Here is an 18550-nt window from a genome sequence, read left to right on the forward strand (position 1 = left end):
GTTTGTTTCTTTGTTTAAGAGTGTGAATATATTTACTACATTTCCTGGGATTATGGTGCAATGACCCCACTGTCTGTTCTGCAATAGTCAGCTGTCCAAGCGTAGGTAACTAGGAATAAATTTCATCAGGGATTCTCTGTATCGCTGCATGACTTTCAGAAATAGTAACATATGTCGCTCTCCCCAAACTAAACCTGTCCTCATAAGGTGGCAATCCCGTTCTTTTTCTGCAAAAAGGTTTAATGCCTCAAAGTTTGTTGTCTTGTCTGAGCCTTGTTTTTGCATTGTATTTTTGACAAAACTATTTGGAAGTAGTCCTAGAGTTACTGAGTTGCCAATAACTTCCAACTCTTTGTTCAATTTTAAATACATAACCCATTGACAGGGTGGACTGAGGTCATCATTCCTCAGTCTGGGGTTTCTCTTCGATATTGAAGACTATTCAGTTTAGGTTGTGAAATCGGGATGAAAATGTTAAGCCTGACACTCTCAAGTGCCAGATCTTTTCATGACATGGAATGCTGGTGGTAAAGTTACAACATCTTATGCTTATCAACATTCTGCAGCACGGCTGTATTAAACCATGGAACTTGACTGTTAATAAAAATATATTTTAATATGAAAGATCAGGTTACAGTGTTTACAGAGTTTCCAATAAGGCACCAACAGACACTACTTTACCACTTCAAATGTATTAATGTTCTTACATTTTCATATTTTCTAATGAACTATATGTTGTGCTAAACACAACAGACAACATTATGGGTAACCTTCATAAGCATGTGGAAACCTTGAACTTGACTGAACAAGTCAAATAGGCCCTCTTCCTACATCATCCGATTTTAACATTTTTTATTATTACTATTCAGATACAATAGCTCAATTATAATGAAATATTTTACAATGTACCAGCTCCTTAAGTCAAAAATGCCCCAATTAATGCTCAATGAATGAAGACTGTCTTCAGGAAGGGGAGGAGCAGGAAACTGGAGAAGGAAACAATCCCAGAATGTTATGGTTACTATAGCAATTACTTGACTGAGGTGCTGCCATCTGTTGGCCATTACATAATTATGCTCAATAAAATGATGCCACATTTCAATGGATATGTTATGTTGTATCGAGTGCTCGCATACAATCATCTGGAAATTCCATGGGTGGGGGTGGGGGGGGCTTCTCTGGCGTGAGATCAGCGGAAGCCTGGAGAAATGGGTGAAAACAGACAAAACCAGCCATTTTCTCCATATTTCCGAGGGTTCTGCCGAAGTTACAGCAGGAGATGAGGAGAACCCTGCAGAAATTCAGGGCCAGTATGTTTACAGATAATCACACCCATTCTGATTGTGTGGTAACCTTTTTAATTGATCGAGTACTTACAACAAATTAATGCAATCCCTAATTTTTTAATTCAAAAATAGTCATCTTATTGTATTGTACAAAATCTAATAAACCAATAAAATTTTGAAAAATTGCCAACGCTAAACACTTTCTTTCTTGCAGTGAAAAGATAGAGACACATGCAAAGATATGTGCATACAAACAAGTGTAGACACACAAAAAGATATACAACATGCAAATACACTCTCATAATACACATGTAGACAATCATATTGGTACACATATAGAGACCATATAGACACGGAAACTGTGACAGTCTTCATCCTGTGTCAAGTAGGTAGAATGTCTGTGTTTTATGACATACAGCTTTGAAGTAACTAGAGTTAAAATGGAAACTTTGTTTCACTGCCAATCTTCAAAATGGAGACTGGAGCCTAGTGATCTGTGCGACACAGGCCAGGTCTGATATTTAAATTAGTCAACATACTGAGGTTTTGTTCTAGGCACTAATCAAATTATCCATGGTCACAAAATTTTCCGAGACCTGGACAAGGTGAGAACATTTTCTAGTCAAGTCATTCTGTGCACAGTATGCTTGATTATGTCCTTGATCTTGGTTGATTGATGGTTTGATTGCCCATGGGCCTTTGAACTTGGTTATTTTTCTCATGTCTTCAATTCAGTTGTGAATGGAGCATCTGTGGGTTGACATAGGAATTACATCGCCCATGTATGTCATCATATTAAGAAATTATATTAATGAATGCTTTCTGACACCTGCGTTGCTTTCCATGAAGAGGACTTTCACGGATTTTATTTTCTTCTTAAGGCAGAAAGCAGCCCACAACCAAAGACAATAAATGCTGCCTCCATCTCCTGCTGGAAAGCATCTGGAGCCACCATACAAGCTTCTGCCACTGAGGCTGGATCAGGGAGAAGGAAACAGTTAGGACTGAAAATTATAGGCATCAGGGGAGGGACGTGGTAAAAGAAAAACAGTAGGAAGACACAGACCTTTGTTTTCATTCAAACATTTTTATCACTCATCCATGCCTGCTCCAGCCATGCTTCTTTTGCTGCCCTCTCCCTCTACATGTCTACTGATCTGTGCAGTGGCAGATCGGAAGGGCAGCATTAAAGTCAGTGAGCCTTGCCTCAAGATTTTCTATATCTGATCAGACAACAGGAACAGAATAATGCAGGTAACTGCAAGGCCAGCATTTATTGCCCATCCCTAATTGCCCTCGAGATACCCTGGCAGCAGGGGTTAGGAGTTCCCTAGGGCAGCATCCTCGGCACAACCATCTTCAACTGCTTCATCAATGACCCTCCCTTTGTCATAAGGTCAGGAATGCGGCTGCTTGCTGATGATTTTACAGTGTTCAGCTCCATTAACAACTCCTCCAACAATGAAGCAGCCCATACCAGTCTACAGCAGGCCCTGAATAACATCTAGGCTTTGACTGACAAGTGGCAGATAACATTTGCACCCTGGGGAACTGCTGCAGTTTTGTGATGGCTGTGATGATTGACATCCTTCAACCACTACCATCTTCCTGTGTGTCAGGTATGACTCCAGCCACTGGAGGGTTTTCCCATTGAAACCCACTGACCTCAGTTTTGCTGGGGATCCTTGGTGTCACACTCAGTCGAATGCACCAAAGATCCCTAGGGTAATTACTGTCACCTCTCCTCTTGCATTTAGCTCTTGTGTCCTATTCTGGATCAAGATTGTGACAAGGTCTGGAGCCAAGTGATTTATGCAGAGCCTGAACTGAGTGTCAGTGAGCAGGTTATTTGTGAGTAGATCTCACTTGATGGCACTACTGATGACTCTTTCCATCAATTTGCTGATGATAAGGAGGAGGCTGATGGGGTAGTAATTACCTGGGTTAGATGTGGTAAACAATCAATGGGCTGTTTTATCTCATGGCAGGACTGCGCAGGATAAGGTTGGATGAATGCTTTGGATGGGGCAGCAGTATACAAACGACAGGTTATCAGTTTTTATGTCTTTCTGTTCAACAAAGAACAGTCCTTCTCTCTTGTACTTCCTGCATCAGCAGCTCCAGTCGTGCATGGGTGGGAAGCTTCAAATTTTTGCCAATTTACAGCACGTGCCCCTTCCCTGCTCCCCCAGCAGCCATTTAAATGGCTACTGAAGTCATCAGCTGCTAAACTAGTGTGACTAGTTCACCGGCCAGCTCGCTGTGCGGGTGGGAGCTTGCATGAGATATACATCAACCAAATCAGGAATATTGGAAATTAATGGCTAGCTGAGCCTATTCCCAAACCACTTTGGAATGTCCCGTTAGCCCCCATTTGGCACATCCACATCAATATCCAGGCTATATATTCTTACTGCATTTGTTCATTTAACACTCATTCTCATTCAGTCTTCATTTTCTCTTATTTCTTAACTCAAACGATTGAGTAATGTACAACAGATTTTTCAAGAATGATTACTCTTTTACGTTCTTCCATCTGACTATCTTTTTTATAAAGAAGCTCAGTTCCTTTCTTCCTCTATTTCCTGAAGGCATTAGGAAGATAATTAAATGCCAGACCATGAGCAGCAATTATTCATAGCCATGCTGTCTGCTGTTAGTGTCTTTTGCTATCAATAGTAATGTTTATGTGTTCTGCTTAACCTTCTGGTCAAATTCCATGGTGCATAATAAGGGCAGATAAACGTGCTAAAACGCAACAGGGGAAAAATTGGATAGGGGCTGTTTTTGGGTGTAGGTAGCGTGATGTGCTATTATCCCACGCTCAGTGACCCCCTGCGCAGGCAGGACGCAAGTTTCGGCCCACCGGAGGACTCACCTGCAATCAGTGTTCCATTCCAGGCCTTGCACATGGAATCAATGCAATTCGCACTTTCCACCACTAGGGGAGTTCAATCTCTGAGAGGGAGGATGTTGCTTCGAAATCTCTTAAAGGTAGCTGGTACTTGTTATTTGCAGAAAATAACAGTCTACTGTCCGCACAGAGTCTGAACAGAGATCAGACATCGCACACGTAAACCGTTCTGGATGCCATCCGTATTTTGGATGGCATCCAGATAGGTGCAGGTCCTATCCCTATGTTTACACACTGATGAGTTTTGTGAAAACATTGAATAAAGGTTGTGCACTACTAAATCCCACATCCTCCAATCTGCACACCAGACCTCACCAATCTGCCGACCTGAGTTGGTACCAGGCCTGCATGAGTGATGCACTAGAGACCTTGGTGCAAGAGGTGGACAGAAGGAGGGATGTCTTATATCCACAGGGTGGGGTGGGGGGGGTCAAAAGGCCCTCCAGACATATATCCAAAAGGCAGTGGGAGGCAATGGGTTACGAAGTCAATGCCAGACGCATAGCATCATGAACATGGATGCAGTGCAGGAAGAAGTTCAATGCTTTGACATGAGTGGTCAAGGTGAGTGAGGTCAATTGTCAAGTGGCGTCTCCTACCAACTGCACCACGCACTACACCCCCCATCACCCATATACCAACAAACTCACTCTTTCCATCAGTACTCAACTCTGCCAACCAGATGCTTCCTCTCACGCTTACACATTACCACTGTTTCAAGCCACGCACCCACAACTCACAGGCCACACACACTGGCAGCTATTCAACCATGACAGGCACATCACCCAGACACACGTCCCGCTTTCTTGCCAGAGAAGGTGGCACATATCAGGAGGCAGCAGGTGGCAGTGGCATTTAGAACCTCGAGCCTGTTCCGCCATTCAGTGAGATCATGGTGGACCTGTGACCTAACTCCATATACCCGCCTTAGCCCCATATTCCTTAATACCCTTGGTTCAAAGACATCTATCAATCTCAGATTTAACATTCACAAGTGAGCTAGCATCAACTGCCGTCGGCAGAAGAGCGTTCCAAACGTCTCCCACCCTTTATGCGTAGAAGTATTTCCTAACTTCACTCCTGCATGTCCTGGCTCTAAATGTTAGGCTATGTCCCCGCGTCCTAGTATTGAATTGTAGGAGACCTCCAAAAACAGTTGCAAATGTCTCGGCATCCAGAAGCAATAATCCAGCCACTAACCTGTAAATCCTGCATGGTCCCTTTAAATAGCCCTGGTGGGGGGTCCTCCAGGCACTCTAAGACACGTTCAGATGGTTGGGGTTAAGACTGTGCGTTGAATTGAGCGTTAAGTCCCAAAATGGTGTCCACCATTTAAATCAGTTTTGCACACTGATTGAAGCCATTTTTTCCCTACTTTACATGATTCCAGCATTCGTTATCTGCACCTGCGCTAACTCCTATACCAAGATGGCATCTGGCGCACGTCACCCTGGAAACGTGCATGCACATCCAAGACGCCATCTTGGATATCGGCGAGGCCGTGTAGCGCCGAAACAACGGGCGCTACACGGCCCAATTTAGCGCCCAATATCTTCAGCTGTCACAACAAGCTTCTGGACCAGTTTTACATCCACACCACCGAATACTGCATATGCATTGTTCAGCATAGGAGTTACTTCATGCATTATGATATATCATGACCTCTGATATAATATACATTGTTTATGGCTGGCTCCCTCACTAATAGAAAAAAATACCATTATATAACCCATTAAACCTGTAAACAGACATTGGAAATAAAAGAAGAAAAGAACTTGCATTTATACAGGGCCTTATCAAAATGTCCCAAAGCACTTTGTGACCAATAAATTCCTTTGAAGTATAATTACTTTTGTTATAAAGGCAAACGCACCAGACAATCTTCAACAAGTTCCGACCAACAGCAAATCAGATGAATGACCAATTAACCTGCTTTGATGGTGTTAGTTGAGCAATAAATGTTGGACAATACCTTGGGAGAACTCCCCTGGTCTTCTTTGAATGGTGCCATGGATCTTTTATGTCCACCTGAACAAACAGATGGGATTTTAGTTTAACATTCCATCCAAAAGATTCTTGCTTTGAATCCAATGTCCATTTAAAATACGGATGGCATCCAGAACGGCAATGTGAGAAAACCGGCACACATGAAAATTACACAGGTAATTCATTTTTTAACCTCAGACTATTTTATAACTATAGGACCACAGGGTGAATTTTATACTTAAAGGAAAAGTTGCAGACAATTTTGAAGTTAATTTATGTCTGCCTGGACTAAACGTTTCAGTGTTCACTATTAAAGCATTATGCCCAGCCAGTACCATTGTACCTGCCCCAATAATCCTTTTGCCTATTCCACTTTCCGTGATATGCCCTTTACATGCTCTACCAGCCCTGTTATCTCCTCCATGTACTCTGCCTGCCCTGATATCTCCTTCAAATGTTCTATTTGCCCTGATATCCTCTCCATGTACTCTGCCTGCCCTGATCTCTCTTCAATGTGCTGTACTTTCCCTGTGTACCTTCCACATGCTTTACCTACTGTGAAACCCCCTCCACATGCTCCACCTGCTCTGATATCCCCCATGTGCTCAACCTGTCCTGTATGTCCTCTAAATGCTCCACCTATGATCTATTGACACATAACGTGTTAATGCCCAGTTCCTTTGTTCGCTCTTTCTCAGAGGTGTTACCACCCTAAACATTCATACAATGTTATCCCACAACATTATTTCTAGACCTTCAAGTTTCCGTAACTAAAACGAGATTCAGCTTCATACCACACTTATACTTCTACCCTCTTTCAGTTAGCTGGTCACTTTGACTTTTATGGTCTTCGTAAATCTCACATTCTGCTTTTTTGTGTAATTTTCTATTTTTAGCACTTGTTACTATTTCCTTTTAGGATTTAATCTATCGGCGTGGATTTACAAAGCCTTAATTTGGGAAAGATCAACCTATCCAAATGAATCATGGCTCTGCCCATAAATTATAGTCGTCTACACTACAGAGCAATTTGACCTTCAGTTCATGCTCAATAACAATTGAAACTGAGCTCTCTGTGCAGAACCACGGGGTACAATCTTTACCGCACCCCAGGCCTTACATGACAGAACAAAATAATTCAGAACAAACCAGAAGCAAAGAGCAGGCAGCTTAACACCTCAATAGAGGAACAAGCTGCAATGAGAAACTGTTAATAGAATCCATATGGAGCAGAGGGCACATTGACCGTATGATTTCAAGTGAGGTCAGGGAGTCTTGTTCCTCTATAAATTCGTCATCCTTGTAGTTTCCAATGTAACAGAGTAACACCACAATCATAAAAATCTATAAAAGAGAGACAGTGGGTGGATAATCATCAGAAAGAGCAAAGAGTGACAGTGAATCAAACCCATCACGACAAGGACAGGACAATAATTAAGGCAGCAAAGCAAGTCAAGAGCCATTACACAAGTTTTTACCTTTTGTTTGCCTTTATGTTTTTATTCCAGTAGTGTACAACCCTTTCTTCATATCCCTCTTAAACAAAACCCCCATGAAGAAACCGGTAAGAATTAGAAAAGCAAATTGGTTTATGGGTGTAATGTTTATTCTTAAAAGATAGCCCTATATGGTGCAAAAACAAGAGTTGGAACAGCATCGATAGATGGATTGTAGTCGAGTCTATGTAATTATACATATAAGTGCAAAAACCAAAGTACTCAGCCAAATGAATGGACTTCAAAGAATCAAATCAGCCTGCATTATCCAAATGAATATATCATAGTATCATAGAATGTTACAGCACAGAAGGAGGTCATTTGGCCCATCGTGCCTGTGCCGCCTCTTTGAATTATAGAATCATAGAATGGTTACAGCACAGAAGGAGGCCATTCGGCCCATCGAGCCCATGCCAGTTTTTTGTAACAGCAATCCAGTTATTCCCATTCCCCCGCTCTTTCCTCGAAGCCATGCAAATTTTTTCCCTTCAAGTATTTATCTAATTCCTTTCTGAAAGCCATGTTTGAATCTGTTTCCACCACCCCTTAGGCAGCACATTCTAGATCATAACTACAAGCTGCGTAAAAAAGTTTTTCCTCATGTCACCTCTGGCTCTTTTGCCAATCACCTGAAATCTGTGTCCTCTGGTTACTGACCCTTCTGCCACTGGAAACGATTTCTCCTTATTTACTCTATCAAAACTGTTCATGATTTTGAACACCTCTATCAAATCTCCCCTTAACCTTCTCTGCTCTAAGGAGAACAACCCCAGATTCTCCAGTCTCTCCATATAACTGAAGTACCTTATCCCTGGTACCATTCTAGTAAATCTCTTCTGCACCCTCTCTAAGGCCTTCACATCCTTCCTAAACTGTGGTGCCCAGAATTGAACACAATACCCCAGCTGAGGCCTAACCAATGTTTTATAAAGGTTTAGCATAACTTCCTTGCTTTTGTACTCGATGCGTCTATTAATAAAGACCAGGACCCCATATGCTATGTCCTGCCACCTTCAAAGATTTGAGTACATATACCCCCAGGTCTCTCTGTTCCTGTACCCCCTTTAAAATTGTACCATTTAGTTTATATTGCCTCAATTAATTCTTCCTACCAAAATGTATCACTTCGCACTTTTCTGCATTAAATTTCATCTGCCATGTGTCTTCCCATTTCACCAGTCTGTCTGTCTTCCTGAAGTCTGTTACTATCCTCTATATTGTTTACTACATTCCCGAGTTTCAAGTTTCGTGTCATCTGCAAATGTTGAAATTATACCCTCTATACCAAAGTCCAGGTTGTTAATATATATCAAAAAGAGCAGTGGTCCTAATACCTACCCATTGGAAACACCACTGTATACTTTCCTCCAGTCTGAAAAACAACCGGTCACCACTACACTCTGCTTTCTGTCCCTTAGCCAATTTTGTAACCACGCTGCCACTGTCCCTTTAGTCCTGTGGGCTTTAATTTTGCTTACAAGCCAAGTGGATGATCCATCTCGGCCTTCTCCCGATAGGCCCACCATCACAGAAGCCAGTCTTCAGCCAATTCGATTCACTCCATGTGATATCAAGAAACGGCTGAGTGCACTGGATACAGCAAAGGCTACGGGCCCTGACAACATCCCGGCTGTAGTGCTGAAGACTTGTGCTCCAGAACTAGCTGCGCCTCTAGCCAAGCTGTTCCAGTACAGCTACAACACTGGCATCACCCGACAATGTGGAAAATTGCCCAGGCATGTCCTGTCCACAAAAAGCAGGACAAATCCAATCCGGCCAATTACCGCCCCATCAGTCTACTCTCAATCATCAGCAAAGTGATGGAAGGTGTCGTCGACAGTGCTATCAAGCGGCACTTACTCACCAATGACCTGCTCACTGATGCTCAGTTTGGGTTCCGCCAGGACCACTAGGCTCCAGACCTCATTACAGCCTTGGTCCAAACATGGACAAAAGAGCTGAATTCCAGAGGTGAGGTGAGAGTGACTGCCCTTGACATCAAGGCAGCATTTGACCGAGTGTGGCACCAAGGAGCCCTAGTAAAATTGAAGTCAATGGGAATCAGGGGGAAAACTCTCCAGTGGCTCGAGTCATACCTAGCACAAAGGAAGATGGTAATGATTGTTGGAGGCCAATCATCTCAGCCCCAGGGCATTGCTGCAGGAGTTCCTCAGGGCAGTGTCCTAGGCCCAACCATCTTCAGCTGCTTCATCAATGACCTTCCCTCCATCATAAGGTCAGAAATGGGGAGGTTCGCTGATGATTGCACAGTGTTCAGTTCCATTTGCAACCCCTCAAATAATGAAGCAGTCCGAGCCTGCATGCAGCAAGACCTGGACAACATCCAGGCTTGGGCTGATAAGTGGCAAGTAACATTCGTGCCAGACAAGTGCCAGGCAATGACCATCTCCAACAAGAGAGAGTCTAACCACCTCCCCTTGACATTCAACGGCATTACCATCGCCGAATCCCCCACCATCAACATCCTGGGGGTCACCATTGACCAGAAACTTAACTGGACCAGCCATATAAATACTGTGGCTACAAGAGCAGGTCAGAGGCTGGGTATTCTGTGGCGAGTAACTCACCTCCTGACTCCCCAAAGCCTTTCCACCATCTACAAGGCACGAGTTAGGAGTGAAATGGAATACTCTCCACTTGCCTGGATGAGTGCAGCTCCAAAATGAGTGCAACACTCAAGAAGCTTGACACCATCCCCAGGACAAAGCAGCCCACTTGATTGGCACCCCATCCACCACCCTAAATATTCACTCCCTTCACCACCGGTGCACTGTGGCTGCAGTGTGTACCATCCACAGGATGCAGTGCTGCAACGCGCCAAGGCTTCTTCGACAGCACCTCCCAAACCCGCGACCTCTATCACCGAGAAGGACAAGAGCAGCAGGTACATGGGAACAACACCACCTGCACGTTCCCCTCCAAGTCACACACCATCCCGACTTGGAAATATATCGCCGTTCCTTCATCGTCGCTGGGTCAAAATCCTGGAACTCCCTTCCTAACAGCACTGTGGGAGAACCTTCACCGCACGGACTGCAGCGGTTCAAGAAGGCGGCTCACCACCACCTTCTCAAGGGCAATTAGGGATGGTCAATAAATGCCGGCCTCGCCAGCGACGCCCACATCCCACGAACGAATAAAAAAAATGTGCATTTAATGTATGTGCATATACATTTAAAATGCCCCATTTGCTCTCTTGAAAAGCAAGAAGAACTAATTGGTCTGCAGCGTGCACTCAAAGAGCCCCAGTCACCACCAGTGGCAGAGGCAGTGTTGGGGAGGGGGGGGGTTCGAGGGTAATAATTCACCCCCGCAATCATTTTGAGGTTGGCCAACGTGGGATTAGCTGACCATTTCCGTTTTGCTGCCAGGAACTCCTGTTGCCCATCTTCACCCTCCAGGTTTGGGCTGCATGTCTGTGTGGTTCCCAATTCGGCCTTTGCACTAGGTATGTCGGCATTCCCCAGTCCCCAGCTTAAGCCCCTTCCTGTAGTGCTCCCCGCTGGGCCCTCAGTACCCAGGCGTTCCCCACTTTGTCTCTGGCTCTGAGCACTCTGAGTTCTGCTCTCTTAGAAACAGAGGCAGAGCTATGTTGGGAGGAGGAGGCAGAGAGGTGGCGTTGCTCACAGAGGGCATTTCTTATAGGCTAAGTTGACCAAATCTGGGGGCCAAGTCGGCCAAATCTGGTGTTCAACCCCACACAATCCTTTAACCGTTCCTCCGACACTGGTCACCACCTCCTGATAAATATAAAGCTATGTGGGTGAGAAAGCATATGATAAAATACAGGACACTAATGGTCCAGGGCTAGCAGAGACTGGGGTGGATGAGAGGCAAACAGGTGTAGGACAGATGTATGGCATGCTGTCCATCCTTTCTGAATGGTCTTGGGGTGCCGATCCTAGGGAGTCAGAGAGGAATTTCCCAGAGGTTTTACTAAATTAGCTGTAGATCTTTCTCTCTTTTTTTTTCTCTCTCCCAGGAGATCCCATGCTTAGGGGTGGTCAATGGATTGTACAATGTCTAGATAGGCTGGGTTTGATGGGTCTGATGGTCTTTTCCCACCTTTTTTTCATTTGTTAGACCTCAGTGGACCTGCTGTCCAACAAAGTTGTTACAACACTTCAACTATGTTGAGTACACTTGCTTGTACAAACTCTGTGGGCGGGGAATCAGAAAGCATATCTGCCTGCCAGTCTACATTCGGAGAGATCAGTAGACATGATGAGAACATGGCTTCCAGCAGGGTCATGGGTGCAGAACCACAGGGGCAATTGGTTGTCATTCAAATCATCAGCAGTTTGCCATCACACAGCTGTATACAATGATTGTAGGTACAATCTCTGAAAGTGAGGAGCCCAGAGCGACTCAAGCAAAGTGGACTCTGAGCATTGATGAAGGTACATTAGGGGAAGTCGCAGGTCGCAGGTTTTCTATATCCCCTGCAGCTCGCCAGTTGGATGAGCAGCCACTCATCACCCTGATTCCTCAGCAAGGAAAGCACTTAGGAGATGAACATCTAGGCACATTCAGAAGTTCACGGCTCAAAATGTCACAGCACCAAAAAGGACAATGCACATGTACACCACATGCACTGAAACACTACCTAATACACAATAAAATTATTTAATTTTTAATATAACTTGGCTGTCTGCCATTCTTTTATTGTGCAGTTAAAAAAGTAGGTAAAGCAACTAGCAGTTCCATTATTGTAACTATCCAATGGCTAATGATAGTGACTATTTTCAGAGCTCATTAGAAAAAATGAACAATGAGAACCTCCCATCATTGCTACCATGACTTCTGTGCTTGGTCTGCTCCTGATGGCAATTGCATGCTATCATTCTCTTGGTCTTCCGTTGCTTGCTGCTGCCCCTAATCCAATTCAACAGGAGGCCTCTGTCCATGTCAATATTGGGCAGCATGGTGTTATAATCTTTCCAATTTTCACTAGGATATATTGTTAGGCTCCCACCCAACCAATCCAAGCATCTGAAGTGCTGATTTAGCATTCCAAATCATTGCTCAATGAGAATCCTGGTTCACCAATGTGCCTCATTGTACCTGTGTTTTGCTGGGGTACACGGGCTATGCAGAGATGTCACCTGCCATGGCTGAATCATGCTGCTCATATCTCTGAGGAGCTAGCTGTCTATTTTCCCTTTCCTTCAAAGATTGTCTCAAAATAAAAGCATCATGTGTACCTCCTGTTTCACTTTTCAGGCTGTACTCAGATATTTCTCTTGTGCTCAGTAATAAGGGCCATATCAGTAAGTGATCCCTTGCTGCCAATGAACCAAAATGTGACCTTATACACACAACATCTAGCATTGTAACATTGCTCAGGCTTTAAAACGGCAACAGTCTTGCCCTGTAATTTGCTGACTTGAAATGTCATGAGCCATCTTGTGTTTTCTTAGTCTCTAAATATGAGAACATTAACCATGCTGTCAGACATGCTTTAGGCTGTAATCAGAATTTAACTCTCTCCAGTAATTCACTACTGTTACGTTAGTGCTGGCCTCCATGATGTAAAGTCTTTCCATGTGCTTGTATGTTCATAGAGTGTTTTCCACCACCCCCAAGCTCATTTTACCATCTGGGGAGCAGAGAACTACTGAAGAACCACACAGCCGGCTGGGGTCAGATTTATCTCTCTCATCCCCTTCGAAACTCAAACGGGGACAAATCGATATCGTTTGCACACAGTTATCAAAAAGAAAAGGTTTTTAAAGGCACTTAGCTAGCCATCCTAAAACACACAGTTGGGGTAATTTTTACTTTGGGTGAGAGTTTAAAGTGGGTGAAATCAATTCAGCAGTTCGTTATACATCTCCCCCAATTTCTATTTCCATTGGAGGTTGCTTATAGGCGCTATCGCTGAATATTTGCGGGGCTAGGATATTTTGATTTTCTCTGGGGTAGATTTGGATCTATGTCTCAGTAGTAAACAGAAAGCATTATAATTAGTACAGTCAGCCTAGATTATGTGCTCAAGTACAGAGGTTTGAACACATAATCTAGGCTTACTCTTGAGTGCAGTTCTGTACTGTCTTTCAGATAAAACAAAAAAAAACAAGGCCCTGCCTGCCCTCTTAGGTGGGCTTAAAAGATCGAGCAGGAGTTTTCTCCCAGTGCCCTGGCCAACATTTATCCTTCAACCAACATGACTAAAAAACCCCAGATTATTTGATCATTTATCTCATTGCAGTTTGTGGGACTTTGCTGTGTGCAAATTGGCTGCTGCGTTTACCTACATTACAGTAGTGACTACACTTCAAAAGTGCTTCATGAGCTATGAAGCGGTATGGAACATCCTGAGGTCCTGAAAGGTGCTGTATAAAATCAAGTTCCTTCTTTCTTGCAGAGGGGCAATAAAGTTGCAAAACTGTGCGCAAGAACATTAGTGAACACTAGAGGTCTCCCTTTGACCTTCAATCCAAATCACTGTCATTTATTTGGTCTCAATAATATAAAATGAGTAGCATCTTGCAAACGGGTCCATCGCTTATTATTCTTTATTCTTATGCTTTAGATCAATCACATGATTGATGCATTATGCTGTTAATATACTCCTTGCTGCTGTTGCTAAGTTAATTTTATACTCGGGTCCTCCAGCTCTGTGTTAACAGTACTATTTAAAATAATGTCTTCATTATCTATGCCTCTCAACATTTCAAAGATCTGGATAATGTTCACTCAATCATTTTTACCATTGAAAACAAGGACAGTTCAGTGCGCTTCGCCTCAATTTAATTCCCTAAACCTTGCATTCACCTTTGCTGCTTTGACTCTTATCTCTTAACCCTCTCCAGTGCTTTGATGCCCCTTTGAAGATGGAGTGCCCAAAACTGTACACAATATTCCAAATATGGCCTCACCAGTATCTATATCAGGTTAAAATAAACTGATTAAATCATAATCAAATCCCCTCAAGAAGCATTGGTACTCAGAGATCTCTCTTGTATTGTGTCCTGTACCCCAGAGCCATTTATTTTATATTCTCACTGATTATTTCCCTTCCCTAGTCTCATTAACTTGCATTTATCCAGATTAGAGGCACCATTTGCCATTGATCGTCCAGTTATTCAACCTGTCCGGGTCTCTTTGTGGCAGAAGGCAGAGGGTGATGGTCGAAGGTTGTTTTTGTGACTGGAAGCCTGTGGCCAGTGGGGTACCACAGGGATCGGTGCTGGGTCCCTTGCTGTTTGTGGTCTACATTAATGACTTGGATATGAATGTAAAAGGTATGATCAGTAAGTTCGCTGATGATACAAAAATTGGTAGGGTGGTAAATAGCGAGGAGGATAGCCTCAGTCTGCAGGACGATATAGATGGGTTGGTCAGATGGGCGGAACAGTGGCAAATGGAATTTAACCCGGAAAAGTGCGAGGTGATGCACTTTGGAGGGACTAACAAGGCAAGGGAATACACAATGAATGGGAGGACCCTAGGCAAGACAGAGGGTCAGAGGGATCTTGGTGTGCAAGTTCACAGATCCCTGAAGGCGGCGGAACAGGTAGATAAGGTGGTAAAGAAGGCATATGGGATACTTGCCTTTATTAGCCGAGGCATAGAATATAAGAGCAAGGAGGTTATGATGGAGCTGTATAAAACACTGGTTAGGCCACAGCTGGAGTACTGTGTGCAGTTCTGGTCACCACACTACAGGAAGGATGTGATCGCTTTGGAGAGGGTGCAGAGGAGATTCACCAGGATGTTACCAGGGCTGGAGCACTTCAGCTATGAAGAGAGACTGGGAAGATTGGGTTTGTTTTCCTTGGAGCAGAGGAGGCTGAGGGGGGACATGATTGAGGTGTACAAAATTATGAGGGGCACAGATAGGATGGATACTAAGGAGCTTTTTCCCTTCATTGAGGGTTCTATAACAAGGGGACATAGATTCAAGGTAAAAGGCGGGAGGTTTAGAGGGGATTTGAGAAAGAACTTTTTCACCCAGAGGGTGGTTGGAGTCTGGAACTCACTGCCTGAAAGGGTTGTGGAGGCAGGAACCCTCACAACATTCAAGAAGCATTTGGATGAGCACTTGAAATGCCATAGCATACAAGGCTACGGACCAAATGCTGGAATATGGGATTAGAGTAGACAGGGCTGATGGCCGGCGCGGACACGATGGGCCGAAGGGCCTCTATCCGTGCTGTATAACACTATGACCCTGACTCTTTGTATTTGGTTTGCTTTGTCTATATTGTTGGAACCCTCCCCCCAATTTGATGCCATCCACAAACAGACAGTTTTATTAATGTCCCCAGCTCCAATTTATATACACTGTAGACAGCAATAGCCCCAGCACTGATCCCTGTGACATCCATAAGTATCTCTTGCCATCTTGATTCAGTTCTTCTCATAACCACTCTTTGCTTTCTCTGATTAAGCCAATTTTCAATTGACCTCAGAAGCTTTCCACTTATTTTGTGCTTTTCTACCTTGTGAACTGATCACTTGTGTGACATAATATTAAAAGCCTTGCTAAAATCTACATAGATGACATCCACAGAATTTCTGTTGTTAATAAGGTAAATTGGGAAAAATTGTTTCTTCTGTTTGGGGAGTCATTGATGAGGGAGCATAAATTTAAAATTGTCACTAAGAGTGATGAGAGAGGTTAGGAGAAATTTCTTTATGAAAAATTTGCCAAAGCATAGAATGCTTTCCCACATTGAAAATTGAGGCAGAGACCATTATATCTTTTAAGGGAAGACTAAATAAACAATTGAAACAGAAAAAAATACAGGGCTACAGGGAGAGAACGTGGTAGTGTGTTTAGTTTTTAGAAATTGCTCCAACAAGGAAGCAGCACAGACACGATGGGCTGAATGGCTTCCTTCTGTGCTGTAAATTTCTGTAGTTCTATTTCCTTGAAAAACACCAATAAATTTGAGAGACAAGACCTCCCTCCCATTAATCTACGTTGACTCCCACTTGCCATACCATATCTATCTAAGTGTTTCATTATCCTTTCTTTCAGGCTGTCTAATACTTTACTCACAATAGATGTTAGGCTCATTGGCCTGTAGTTCCTTGGTCCATCATTTTGCCCCTTTTGATGTTGTGTTAGCTACTTTCCAAACCTTGTGCAATACTCCCATTTCCATAGTGGCTATGATATGATGATTTTGTTCGTCACTTCTTTAAATATCCTTGTATGAAGTCCATCTGGGCCTGATGTCCAGTCTTCTTTAAGCTTCCTTTAATTTTCCGTGACAGTTTCTCTTATCTATGGATCAAATTGCAACATGTTTGCATCCCCTCCCCCACAAACAAACCCCCAGAAATTGTGAAGATTCTCATAAACCCCAGTGGGTAGTTCTAGAAAAAAAAAATCTCTTCACCTTGTGCAGTTTAGAAATTCACTGTGCCCTCAGGGTAACAGATAGGAATTCATCCAAACATACACATGGAACAAAGCCCATTCTTTCTTCATTTACCATATGTCTTGGCTGCATTTTGATGAACACAAGCTCAATTGCACCTCAGCTCATGGTAACATTACAACTGAGTATGTATAGCATCAGAAATTAGAAAAGAGAATGAGAACAGTTTCCATCTGGTCTGATCGCCCCGACTTAAACAAGGCAGTGCGCCTGACTTGAACTTTTACCTTGACCTCTGGTGAACCTGGTTATGTTTCTGGGTTCCATTAATTTGGGCGCTGAAGGGATTACTGCCTCCAATTTGGCACATGAAGAGGGTGGGAATTCATGTGTTGCTGTAGGTGTAAAGGGAATTTTGGAATGGTGGCTGCTGATATTGTGGCAGCAGCTGAAGACAGAGGGTTGAAATTTCCCAGGTCTGCTCCACCTGTGGGAGTGCAGTGGTGCAGATACCAGTGACCACTGTTCCTAATGCTTCCAGAATATCCAGACACAGGATGGGGTCACTTCATTTAAAAGGCATCAGCAGCCACCTGTACCAGTGTAGGCACATCTTGGTCTCCTGCTACGGGGGTAGGTGGGTGAGAATTATAGCACCAGCAAGCTGATCTTTAGCCAGTATCTCAAAAATTTAGACTGTTGCTCAATCAACCCCCATTTATAACGGTGTTGCTTTAACTCGCTGCCAGTGTTTTGATGGGGCGGGGTGGGGGGGATCCAATCCAAGATCCAAGTCTTACACCCCCATGTGGACTCCACAGTGTCAAAGTAGCTGCCCTCGACATCAATGCAGCATTTGACAGAGTATAACACCCAAGAGCCTGAGCAAAAATTAGATAAATGCGGATCAAAGGGAAAACCCTCCAATGGCTGGAGTCATACCAGACGCAAAAGATGATGGCTTTGGTTGTTGGACACTAATAGGCAGCTCATTGGTGAAGCAGAATGGAATGCTATGACGCCAGCTGCAGCCATCAGGTGAGAGATTAAAGGGACCGGGAAGGGGCGATCGGGTTGGGAGGTGGTGGTGGCTCGGAGGGAGATAAGGTGGCCAGGGTGGCCGGTGGCGGGGGGGGTGCAGGGGCAGGTGGCAGTGCCCAGGGTGGTGATTGGTGAGGAGGGGGTGGACATTGACAGCTCGCGTTCTTTGAATGTGGGGTTAGGACGAGCACTCTGTTTGTGGGCCTGATTTTCCTGAGTGCAACCAGCGCTGGCTGCTCAGAGCAAACCAATATTGCAGAGGGGGCCTCAAACAGGCCTTAGGCCCCTTATTCGTATGTGCAATGAGCGTGCGCTTCCTGTTCGCCATATTGCAAGCTTAGGAGGCCACTTAGTGCCTGAAGAAAGGGCACTGTGCGGTTTAATTTTAGGGCCAATAATTTTGGACAATCAGGGCCTATGTAATCAGTCACTTCCTGGGTGGGCAAATTATGGAGACAACTCACACCTCAT

The 18550-nt window shown here is 44.0% G+C and overlaps 1 long non-coding RNA gene across 2 annotated transcripts; it reads right to left on the reverse strand.

Annotated features, from left to right (window-relative positions):
* Nucleotides 1-665: 665 nt before the first annotated feature.
* Nucleotides 666-17236, reverse strand: LOC137320465 (uncharacterized). 2 transcript variants are annotated; one of them, XR_010962534.1, is made up of 4 exons: nucleotides 16714-17236; nucleotides 7336-7530; nucleotides 6173-6228; nucleotides 666-2261 (listed from the first exon to the last, which is right to left on the reverse strand). It is a non-coding gene; the product is annotated as an uncharacterized lncRNA (long non-coding RNA). The 2 variants fall into 2 exon arrangements; XR_010962535.1 differs by lacking the exon at nucleotides 7336-7530 and having other exon boundaries at nucleotides 16714-16731.
* Nucleotides 17237-18550: the final 1314 nt, after the last annotated feature.

Source organism: Heptranchias perlo, chromosome 4 (genome assembly GCF_035084215.1).
Source record: "Heptranchias perlo isolate sHepPer1 chromosome 4, sHepPer1.hap1, whole genome shotgun sequence".
Lineage (NCBI taxonomy): Eukaryota > Metazoa > Chordata > Chondrichthyes > Hexanchiformes > Hexanchidae > Heptranchias > Heptranchias perlo.